General features: G+C 38.5%; 2 long non-coding RNA genes across 2 annotated transcripts; one reads left to right on the top strand and one right to left on the bottom strand.

The window, feature by feature from the left end:
- Window positions 1-256: 256 nt before the first annotated feature.
- LOC103707175 (uncharacterized) lies at window positions 257-8998 on the bottom strand. Its single transcript, XR_003385730.4, has 3 exons — window positions 8799-8998; window positions 664-1373; window positions 257-564 (listed from the first exon to the last, which is right to left on the bottom strand). It is a non-coding gene; the product is annotated as an uncharacterized LOC103707175 (long non-coding RNA).
- Window positions 1161-5918, top strand: LOC148715186 (uncharacterized). The gene is made up of 2 exons (XR_015987519.1): window positions 1161-1302; window positions 5659-5918. It is a non-coding gene; the product is annotated as an uncharacterized LOC148715186 (long non-coding RNA).
- Window positions 8999-9100: the final 102 nt, after the last annotated feature.

The raw sequence follows: 9100 nt of genomic DNA, 5'->3' as shown, positions 1-9100 counted from the left end.
TGAGAGACAAGCTGATAATTAGAGAAATTTGATATTTCATTTAGGATCCCGAGGGAAATATCTTTAGCTGTGGGAGGCTATAGAGATTTTCGTTCTGATTCATTTATTAAATTGAGTCGGAGTCATGTTGCTTGGGGAGGGGTAAGAGTCAAAGGTTGAGTTCTCGTTGGTTAAGACAGATTCCTATCTTATTTTACACTAGTTATACATTATTTTTTGTAATAGACATAATGACTGTTAAATGCAAGTCTCCTGCTGCCATCAAAACATAATGATTATTTAATTGTAATTGTCCTGGTGTCATCATATCACAATAAAGGATGTTATAAACCAAAAGATCTGATGTAAGTCTTAGTTTATCTTCATTATTTATGAAACTGCAACATTTCAGAGACCCGACGTCTACTGTTTGAGAAAAATATGCGTATCTTTGCTATTTTCCGGGCACTTGCCAATAGAATGATTAATGAGTGGAAGCAAGCAATCCCTGGAGGGAAATCTTCAATGTTCGCGAGGCGCAACCAAACTGTAGCTTATACATGATGGAATATCTAAATAAATGATCTGTAACATTCACAGTAATCTAAAAGTTACTACGTTTGGAAACAAAATTGTGCTTAATCCATGTTTAGAACTGTTCAAGCCACCTGATTTTCAGCTTACCTTTGTCGAGTTACATTTCTGAGGACAAAAAGAAGAGTAGATCATTGTCTTCCATCACCAAAATGCTCTACAAACACAAACTCCCTGAAAGAGGAAAAGAGCAGCATATAGCAGTACCAACTTGGGTTCAATTGTGGTTGCATCAGAACTGAAAGAGGAATTGCACTTCGTAAAAATAATATCACTTAAGCAAAACAAAAGCAGCAGTATCTTAGTAGCATCAGACCAGGCAAGATCTGCATGAAATTGCATAATGGATGGTCAAATATAAAACATATTGCCAACTATCACGGTGAAACATAATTTCTCTTAAAAATTGATGAGAACGAATGCGATGCCCCGGAAATGGTAGAATTATGGTGTCTGCAGTATTCACCTTTTGTTTCTTGTGAGCCACTTCGATCGCAATAACCACCCTGATGCTCTATATTTTTATTGTACAACAGCGAAATATCCTGGTAACTGCAATTGAATAAGCGGCAATATAGATTTCCATGATCTTTCAACAGCAGCTTGTAGAATCTATGGAAGCAGGAAATGCAAACATTTTGCGGATGCGTTTGGCTGCTCAGTTAAAATGCCAGCTTGTGTTGAGCATGGTTAAAAAATCACATTGTCGTTTTGGTGCCATAAAGACAGGTACAGCCTTCCATTTCAGATTCTGATATATTATCTACATACAATGAGTAAATCTCTTTGATTTGCTGTACCTGCATCAGGATACTAGGAAAATGAGAAATAAGATTTTATATGTCCAAAGGCATGTAAAAGTAAAATATTGCACTTGCCAGGATAAATGAATTTTTTTCATTTTTAAGAACAAAAATGGACTGAAAATGAATGAGAAATGACATTCTATTGTCATGTGAGATGAGCTTCTTGTTATTGACTTCAGCTGCATTTTGGCAAATTTCTATCTTTGGACTCCCATGATTCTGATGATTATTTAAACTTACTGAACCACAAAAATAGACAAGATAGGCATAAACTAAATCTCAAGCTAGCATCACAATAACAGCATGATTGCATGATGATGGGAGTTCAAAAAGAATTCAGATCTCCCTGTGAATGAACGAACAAATGCATGCACACTAGTGACACTACAAAAATACCACGACACAAACTACAAAAATATTCTTTGCTACAAGCAAATAGAGGATATACAAAGCTGTTGATAACACAGTTTTTCCATGAGGTGTTCTAAAGGAGAAACTTGCTTGGATAAAACTCCTGAGCAAGGTTCGCCGTACCGGTACCGAACCCCGTACCGGTGCCGCACTAGCATAAGCATACCGAATGTCGGTACGGTACGGTACGCGGTACGTCAGGCATACCGACACTGGCGTACCGATACCGGTATCCATCGGTACGGGTACGGTACGCCCGGTACCGACCTGTACCGATCGGTACAGCATACCATGCTCCTGAGAGACCAACAGTCCTGTCAGGCTTCCCATAAGCAACAATATCTTCTGCCATTTCTTTCAAAGGATTCAGAAGTACATTTGGTATGACAATTTCTATTTTGCCCTTTGCAGATCCCAATTCAAGGTCATACAAGGTTTTCTCTTTGGGTTTGAGAATTGTAGTGAGCTGGTCTTGCTAGAAACCAAGTAAACCAACACTGTTCGAACCTGTGCCATTCAAGGCAATATTTTGACGAGCAGAAGCCACTGCCCAGGGGTCTATGTCTATTCCAACAGATAATGCAGCTCCCATGTGCATTTAAAACCATATTTTAGGTGAGATTGCACCTAAGATAGATAGTGCTAGCTGGCAGCAAAAACAAAACCTGGAAATTGTAAGAGATAAGTTGTATAGATGATGAGAGAAAAGCTAGATCAGTAGAGATGTTTGCATATAAAAGCACACTGACATTTTTCATATTTGGCACCACAGCAAGAAATGCCGAACCGGCCCATACCGACCAGTTCAACCTATACCGAACCGGTCCAGTTCGATGTTAAAAAATGGTACCGGCCCATACCGACCAGTTCAACCTATACCGAACCGGTCCAGTTCGTACCGGCCGGTGCAACCAGTCCGGTGGCCGACCAGTACATCTACTGGTATCAGTTCGACGATCCTTGCACTACAGTGAAAGTAATGTGAAAACAGACGAGACAAAAAAAAAAAAACTACTATGATGCACAATCTACTTCATTACTATTGTTAGAGCTAAATAGCACGGAGGCCGTATGCCATCTATGGTACATTCCTTTTGTTCGTTCAATCGTGCAAGTCTGTACATGTGCACTTGTATGTTGACCTTTGTTTAAGCTCATGTAAATTGTAAACATCTATGTCTATGCCCATTTGGATAATGGTTTGTTTCCTGACAATGCTCCTTGAGTTTTATGGTAATAGAGCTTACATTCAAATCTTAGAACTTTGCTAAAGACTACATGTGGGATAAAGACTAGATAATTGCCAGCCAGTTAAGGTGGATTGTTTTTGGAACAAGGTGACTTGATATCCTGTAGCCACGCACACACACTAACACAAAAAGGAAAGAAAGAAAAAGGGCAGAATGTTACTCAGGGTTTTAAGGCTCATGCTGTTCTGGTTCAAAAATTGGAGTTCAATCATTGAATGGTTACTCGAAAAATAAAATGAAAGTATTCATTTTCCAGCAGTGAAAGCAAAAAAAAAAGAAAAAAGTTAAGCAGGGCACTCTTTTTTTTGTTGTTTTTGTCCATTCTTGTTTCATGATCTTAACCCACCTATTTCAACTAACACCAAGACGTCTATGTGGACCTTCCCCACAGTACTCCAGCCATCCTCAAGGCTTTCCCGGTACCTCTACTTGCAGTATGGTTTTATTTTTTGGGTGGTTGACCTGTTTTTGACATGATATTTCAGGATCAATATTCAAATACTGATGTAGCACGCTAAGGCATCTCTGGAGCCATTGCCATCCTGTATCCAACTTGCAACATTTTTAAGCTCGAATCCAGATGTTTGTGGCTGATTTTACTGCTAAACAATAGGCATTTCTCATGTATAGGAAAAACCTCTCAAAACCTTAAATTCCGTCTCTCCAAGCTCTAACTAACCTTCTATAGGCTTAATTTCCATCTCTGAATATTGATCCCTTTTTTGCAACATGGGTTACACTTTTTCAGTGTTTGGGAGATTATCTTCCAACTTCTACGATGCCTTTTTCTTAATTATCACTGAAATTTGCCCAATTTGTTGACCTATTTTTGTGGCTTCTAATGTTGACCTAAATGTCAGACCGTGCAGGCAGCTATGTTGCTAATACCTAGCTCACAATTCAACACCCCGTTGTTGGCTCATACTGCCTGTAGAAAACCCTCTTACTTTATTGGCTCACCAAGTTTGATGTAGTCTCTTCCTGGCATTCTCACGGATCTCATAGACTACTCAAGGACCCGCCATCGTTTGACTAATCCTAAGGTCTATCATTCTTGTGAGCTTGCATCATTCAACTGGCTAGTCAATTGGTCTTATACAAGTAACCATTCGTCACTTCTTGATCGTCACCATTATTTGCCCCGCTTGTAGCTTATCAATAGAAGTATTCCCTTCTTCAGCTTCCCCCATTGTCCTCCCTCTTCTTTTCTTTAATGTGACAAACAACTGATATAATAAGAATAACTGGATTTCAGTGAATTCCCTAGCCAAAGGAACTCACCTGCCAAAAAAGCTAAGTGCAATTACAACCCTGACTGCTAAACTTTCCTAATCCTTAAAAAAAAGGGAAAACCTTTCAACAACTTTAACTGGATCTTAAAGGACACATAACTATAAAAAATGGCTATGTTTCAAAGATACCATTCATAAGACTGTTGGAGAAAATCATTGATATATCACAATCTTGACAAAACACAACATTTGGAACTGCAGGGAAACCAAAGAGAAACCATCCTCTCAGCCCTTTCTCTCAGAACAGGGCTGGTGTCAATCAAACAACAAACAACTGCTTGGAGACTGAATCAAACCACTTGTGGCTTAAATACTTAAGCTGCCTTTTTTTTTTTCTTTTGCTGAAAACGGGTTTTCATACAATACGTGTATGAATACACCCAATAAAGTCAAAAAACACTAACTCGCGGAGTGTCAATGGCAACTCCCCCTCCCCCGCCCAGAAGGTGTGCCCTGAATGATGAGCCGCAAAGGCAGCCACCCAGTCGGCCGCCCCATTGGTTTTTCTAAATACATATTTGGCCTCGACGGCCACCCCATCCCTCCTCATCATCCCTATATCCCGAACCAAGGGGTGAGAGCACAGACCACCCCTAAGCTGCCTTTTCATCACTTTCTTTATTGGCAGGATCTGATGAGAGAGCTGCCCATCCTATGCCATAAACAGATGAAATATCCATAGGCCCTATATTGCTCTCACCACAGGTGGATAGGTACCATCAACTACTTACCTACCTACTATCCCTTTCTCTCTTGATCACCTCTACTGTGTCCTACCACAAATGAAACTTCCTTTTGCCTATCTGAATAGTCGACATGTATGCTTGCCCTACCATGCAATCTCTTACTACCAGCTCTCTCGCTTGCACATATTGTTGCCAACATATCTCCTCCTCTATGGCCCTTGTCAGCGGATTATAGTAGCTCGGAATACGGCCCCGCCAGTAGGTTATAGTAGTTGGCATGATATTAAGTACGGCTCTATTACAGGTATAAGGTGACCTTAGCATTTAGTATGAGAGAATTATTAGAAATTATGATATGAAAAAATGACAAATGATTTTTGACTTTGTAAAATTAGCATGATTTTATTTATGGACTGGAAGCCATATTCATGTAATTTGCATGATTTATACATACGCAAGAATATGATTGATTTATGATTATACTGTTTTTATGAAATATTTTTTATTTCTAATACTAGTTATCTTCTTAAAATGATTTATTGATATATGTAAAAACTTATGCTTGATCTGGTAAGGTAGTAAAAGGTTTACTTACTAAGCTATGTAGCTCATATCTCTTTTTATTTTTCTCTTTTTTCAGACGAATAGGATAACTAGGAATGAAGGATGATCCAAGTTTGGAGTTCGCGCTAGCAAGCTTGGCAATTTTATAGAAGAATTTTAGTATTTTAATTGACTATAAATTTGTAGTTAATGACTTTCTGAATTTTGAGGATTACGGGTTATAGTATTCCTATTTGGATTTAGGCGCTCTGAACCGGTGTTTGCTTTATTGTTTAATGGATGATGGATTTGGACCATTTTACTATGTTTTTATATAAGGTGGATTTGTTTACAGATTATGATTGTTGGCTTCATGTTCTCGTAGGTGGTACCCCTCAATAGCATGATCGTGTTATGTCTTGAATTTGGGGCATGACAGAAGCAAACCACCTATGGCTAAAATACTTAAAGTTGCCTTTCCATCCCTTTCTTTATTGCCAAGATCCAATGAGAGAGCTGCCCATCCTATGCCATAAACTGATGAAATATCCCTAGGCCCTATATTCTTCTCACCACAGGTGGATGGGTACCATCAACTACTTACCTACCTATGATCCCTTTCTCTCTTGATCACCTCTACTGTGTCCTACCACAAATCAAACCTCCTTTTGCCTATCTGAATAGTCGATACGTATGCTTGCCCTACCTTGCAATCACTTACTACTTGCTCTCCTGCTTGCCCATATTGTTGCCAACATATCATCTCCTCCTCTACTGCTAGATCGCTTTGCTTGGTTAATGCCTCACTCTTCACACCATGCTTGCTTGAACTTATCATTGCACATGACTGCCCCTAGTATGTACATGTTTCACATTCAGTCTTGCTAGAAGACCAAACTGTACATTAGTAAGTTGTCTCAAAAGCACTAGTCTGCATGAATGACCATTTCAACAAAAGAAAATGCATTAAAACGTTTCTCCACTTTTTATTAGCAACTCATATTTCTTTCTATGCCCACGTAACAATCTGACAAAAGGGCCAGGTCCCTACTACTAGCGGGGTAAGCTTACTTGACTGAGTAATAGACATAATAGATTAGCTTCATCCAATGATCCCATCCATCATTATTTTGAATATAATCACGCACGAGTCTCTCTTACTCATTCTTCCACAAATTCTGCTTCTTAAGATTTATTTAGGAAAATAAATCAATTGTCTTGATTTGTGTTTCTAGGTTTAAATATATTCAACAATATATTTATGTCTTTTTTCCCCTCAACATTTTTATAGTATCTCCTCTTTTCTGTACTCAAAAAGCATAGTGCACTAAATATGCCTATCAAGCAGTACGCAGCAGTTACAATAACATAAAGTTGATAGATATGCAGAGGTACCAAAAATATAAATGGCACAACCTATCACCAATCGATGTATTAATCAGAAATACTTCAAGCATCTAATTTGATTGCATAGTCCAAATTACTAAAACTAAACCATGAGATATTGGAATCCCACTTTCCATATTCTCCAAAGAGAGATACATTCTACGACATCAAAAACTGCAGCAACAAAAATGAAAAGTATTACATCCTTTAGCTTCATTGAGTAACATTGTCGGTGATTCTTGGAGCAACAAATCATCATCAAAATTATCTACTGGAGTCCTAATTTGCCATCTGCAGTGAGATACAGATCTGAAAGACAAGCATTGATGTAAAATGGATAAATCTAATTGTACCTATTCAAAAACATCTCTTCAACATCTTGAAAGAACATAAGAAGGATTTAATGGAGCAACAGGCGCAATGAGAGAGCACTGCTCATCCACAAGTGCAGCGATTCAACAACGAAAATCACATCGAACATCTCCATTAAATAAAATTAATAACAAAGTCAGACCCCATTATACATGAATTACTGATCTTTTTGCTCGAACACTAACTAGAAATACCGAATCAAACTATCATAAAAGGCTGCACATGCATATCAGTCAGAAAGATAAAGAAGACAGTAAAAATTGCAATAAATTGCTGCATTCACAAGCAAGCTAGGTGAAGACTATGGAGGAATCACTATGCAGCATAACTAGACTAAGATAAACAGAAGGACGAAGCCATCTGAACATAAATAACAAGTATTTACTTCAATTGCCAACCCAAAATACCAAATCTTTCAAAGAAGTATCAGTAAAACAAAGGGAGGCAGACAAATAAAAATACAAAATGCTTATAGCCACATTCCCGTCAACCACACTGCTTACATAGTTACATCTCTGCATGATCAAAATGACTCCATAACAACTGAACATAATGTTAAAACCCCATTGAAACACAAAAAATAAACTCCAAATCTCATTCAAACCAAGCAAAGCAACAGGAAACATCTTTAAAAATCATTCCAATCATCATTTGATATTGTAAAAGATATGATTAAAATCAAACAGAGTTGAAAGATCGAAAAGAAATATCCTTTTAAAAATACCAAGTTGTAAACCAAGGGGAAAACCGAGAATAATATGAAAGACATATCAGCAACAAAGTAAAACCACCTCAATCACTAAACGAATATCTCAAAGAGACTATATACTTTTCCAATTCTGATCGCTGCACAACAGTTGTCTACCTGTAAAAAAGCTAAAGAGGAGTTCAACCTCCACAAGAATTCAAACACCATTAGACATGTTACCAATTCAATCAAAATAAACCAAGAGACTTTTATAACATAAGACAGTTCTATCGACCTGTTCATAAGGAAATGATCTAACGCCATCTATGGAAATTGGCATAAAAACAAACTCTGGAAACGAAAATAAATCATCAAGACCTCCCAAGATTTAATAAATCACATGGTCAAGCCCTAGAACTGGACGATCATCACAAAACGAGGACTCGACAGATCACAGCTACGATAGGAAATAACAAGGGAATCACCACATAACCCTAAAACCAGACTAGAAATCAAGAACCAACCAAACCCGAGCTCGAAACCAAGAACCATTACTGGAATCCAAAGAACACCAAGACCAAACTAGAAATCAAGAACACATATAACCCTAAACCCAGACTAGAAAAAAATCAAGAACCAACTAAAACCAAACTGGAAACCAACAACCATCTCAGGAATCCAAAGAACATCAAAACCAAACTAGAAAACAAGAAACAAGTAATCAAGAACCGCATCAAGAATGCAAAGGAAAAAAAAAAAAAGAGATACGAAATAGGGGACGGATCGCTTGCCTCCTCGTCGTCGTTCTCATCTTCCGGCGGTGGCTGAAGTTGATAGCGGGATCACCGCTCCAGGGATGCGAAGAAGAAGGCAGACGCCATCCCTTCAAGCCTCTCGCGCGAAAGGCAGCTCAGGTTCTCCACCTCAGGGCGGTCCTATCGCCGGATCCCGATGGATCGCTGGGAGAGAAGGGAGAAGAGCGGGAGGAAGGGTAGAAGTCCTCCAGGGAGGCGTTCTATATATAGCATAAGCGCCGGGACCATCGGTCAGCTTCACTTCCGTGCAAGTTAAAATTAATTAAAATAACGAATTT

Source organism: Phoenix dactylifera, chromosome 1 (genome assembly GCF_051530095.1).
Source record: "Phoenix dactylifera cultivar Ajwa chromosome 1, Ajwa_hap1_PhDact_Kaust_v1.1, whole genome shotgun sequence".
NCBI lineage: Eukaryota > Viridiplantae > Streptophyta > Magnoliopsida > Arecales > Arecaceae > Phoenix > Phoenix dactylifera.
Note: the sequence above shows the minus strand (reverse complement) of the source record. Positions and strands in the feature narration are given on the sequence as shown.